At 46.8% G+C, this 3,181-nt stretch overlaps 1 non-coding gene across 1 annotated transcript; it reads right to left on the bottom strand.

The window, feature by feature from the left end:
- Window positions 1-498: 498 nt before the first annotated feature.
- TRNAT-AGU lies at window positions 499-572 on the bottom strand. The gene has a single exon. It is a non-coding gene; the product is annotated as a tRNA-Thr (tRNA).
- Between the last annotated feature and the right edge of the window lie 2,609 nt (window positions 573-3,181).

Here is a 3,181-nt window from a genome sequence, read left to right as displayed (position 1 = left end):
ATCTCGGCTCAGGCTCAATACCGGGCTCTGGACCCCACAAGGTTGGGAGGGAGTTTAGCAAGCAAAAAAGGTAAAATGGCAGTGGAGTATTACCCTGGACTCAATGGCATTTCTCCATTGGTCTGTCTGCTTTGGGGCAGGGACAATAACACGTCCTGCTGCATTCGTTATTTCAAAGGGCGGTTTAGGATTTTCATTCTCACACACGGTGCACAAAGCAGGACTCAACCGTCAGTGCAAACTAAATGAGTCACTCACAGATTCTGGCAGCCACAATGAGCATTTGGTGTGAGAGCCCAGACCTGCCCCTGTCCCAGAGGAAGGGGGTCATTGTGACAGGCTAGACCACTGACCTATTAGCTCTTAACTCCCAAACTTTCAGTAATTCTGTTATCAGTGCCTGTGAGTATAATTTAAACAGCCACACTGGGCTGGACCAAAGGCCCATTTAGTTTTCTGACAGTAGCCAATACCAGGTGCTCCAAGATGTACTCAACAAGGCACCACTGGGAGTTGAACCCAGGATCTCCTATTTACTAGACAGGTGCTTTAGCCAGCTAAGCCATGGTGCCTGCTTGTGGCTAAAACCCAGTGTCTGCCCACACCTGACTCCCTGCCATCCCCACTGGGGCCTGAAAAGCTTTGCGTGTGTTGGATTCTGCAAAGCAGAGGAGCAGGTGAGGTTTTCCTTGCAGTGTGTGTGTGTGTGTGTGTGTGTGTGTGTGTGTGTGTGTGTGTGTGTGTGTGTGTGTGTGTGTGTGTGTGTGTGTGTGTGTGTGTGTGTGTGTGTGTGTGTGTAAATCTTTGGCCAGGTCTGCACTACAAAGTTATTTCAGCCCTCGCTCGGCAGCTTGTGGCTGGTGCAGACACTGCAATGCCACGTCTGGTGACAAAATTGCCCTGTTTTGGTGACAAAATAAAACCACCTCGACGAGAGGCCTAGAGCTTTGTGCAGCAAACTTAAAGTGACAAATTGTCAGTGTAAATGCTGCTGGTCATTATATCACCATAACTGGTCTCCACCAGTATCCCACAATGCCCGTCGTGAACTCTCCTGCCCTGCATTCCTGCTACAGAGGCCGGACCTCTCCCCTTTCATAGCTCCAGAAAGTTCTGACAGCTGAGCCGCTATCTACACTGGGATTAGGTTGATAGAACTGCATTGCCAGCCTGGTGTAATTACACCAACCTAATTTCATAGTGTAGACGTGTCCAAAGAATCACACACACACCTGGGGAGCAAAACTTCACCTGCTCCTCTGCTTTACAGAAGCCAAACATGAGAAACACTTGTCAGGGCCCAGTGGGGATTGGCAGAGAGTCAGGTGTGGGCAAACACGCTGCTTTAAGTAACAGCAGGTTCCATGACTTGGCTGGTTAAAGCACATGTTTTGTAAACAAGAGATCCTGGGTTCAACTCCCAGTGGTACCTTAAGGAGTGGCTTTTGGGGCACCTGGTATTGGCTACTGCCAGAAGACAAGATTCAGAGCTGGAAGGACCTATGGTTTAAATTACACTCGCAGGCACTGATAAAGAGTTACTGAAAGTTTGGGTGTTAAGAGCTGATAGGTCAGTGGTCCAGTACCCTCAATGTGGTTTTAGCTGGAAACACACCTGGAGGACAAAGACTGAACTGAACTGATTCAGAAATCAGAAGAGAATAATAACAATAATACTTTCAAACCAAAGTCCCCAACCAGACTAGTATTGGTTTTTCAGTTTGGGGAATTTTGTTTTCTCAGTCAGACCTTGTCAAGGGAAGCAGGGAGAAAATGTTTGAGTTGCCTCCTTCAGAACAGCTTGGCCTAGACACTAGCTCTGGTTCACTGCTCTGGCCTTGCTCGGGTTGAGGGTATTTTAATAATTTGGGCAGGTCCCAGGGTGTTTGGAGGAGATGACGAGGATGTTACCTTTTGAGATATAAATTAAGAAATACAGGACTAGAGAATTTTTCTTTTTTTAAGAAATCTGGGATTTAGACATTTTATTTAAAGCAAGGGAGTTCTGAGTTTCTGAGAAGGTTTTTGTTTGCAAGAAGCAACATCATATCAAACAGGGACATGGTTGTCTACAAAGGAGGAGTAATGACTAAATGCATCCAATAAGGATGGGAGTGGAACCCATGCATACAGAGCACAATGGACTAGCAATCCATCACCTTAACCACTCAGCCACCTCATCAGAACTATCAAGGAAAAGACAGGAGGAGAAATCTAATGTCAGCAGAGAGAGGGACAATAAGGAGTTTTTATATACTAAGTGGAAGCTGGGGGAAAGACTTCAGGAACAGACCGTGTTTGCACAGACACACCTACTCTGCCTAGGTATGCAGCATGATGGAGCCACTTTCCCAAAATGACCAGTTTTGGCTGGTGGCGGGTTACAAATCACTTCAGTATTGAGTGGAATGAAATGTTATTATCCTTCCTGCATGAGTGAAAGGCAGCAGAACATACCTAGTCAGTCCTGATGGAGGGGTGGGTGGGTGAGGAATAGCTTTTATTGGACTTTGTAGAAGTGATTGAGAACGTCACCCTAAAACAGTGGTCCCCAAACATTTCACACTGTGCCCTCTTATCCAGTTGGGGGAGGGCAAAACCAGAGCTTGAGGGATTCAGCCCTGGGTGGTGGAGCACAGACTTTTGGCTTCAGCCCCAGGCACCAACAAGTCTAATGCCAGCCCTGGCGACCCCATTAAAATAGGGTTATGACCCACTTTGGGGTCCTGACCCATAGCTTGAGAACCACTGCTCTATGCTGAGGGGAGAGAGTTTTCATGTGGGTGCAGCTAATCCACTTCCCCAAGAGGTGGCAGCTATGTCAGTGGGAGAAGCTATATCGGTGGGTGTGCAAGCTGTGGTGTTCACCACATTTAAGAAGTTTAATCAAACCCCATTTTTAAAACCACTTCTGGTCTGGGAATGGCAAAGGATCTCGAGGAAGCAGGGTCTGTCCTTCAAAGTCTTGGAGATCATGAGTCCATGGTCATGGGGGTATAGCTTAGTGGTACAGTGCTTGATGGTAGATCAAGTGGTCTTTGATTCAAGCCCCCTGTGTTCTCTTATAACCTTCTTTCTTTTTTTAAAAAAAAGGAAAACATTTTCATCCGAAGAAGTGGGTATTCACCCACGAAAGCTCATGCTGCAAAAACGTCTGTTAGTCTATAAGGTGCCACAGGAT

The sequence above is a fragment of the Mauremys mutica genome, unplaced genomic scaffold, assembly GCF_020497125.1.
Source record: "Mauremys mutica isolate MM-2020 ecotype Southern unplaced genomic scaffold, ASM2049712v1 Super-Scaffold_100301, whole genome shotgun sequence".
Taxonomy (NCBI): Eukaryota; Metazoa; Chordata; order Testudines; family Geoemydidae; genus Mauremys; species Mauremys mutica.
This window is presented reverse-complemented; position numbering and strand designations above follow the sequence as displayed.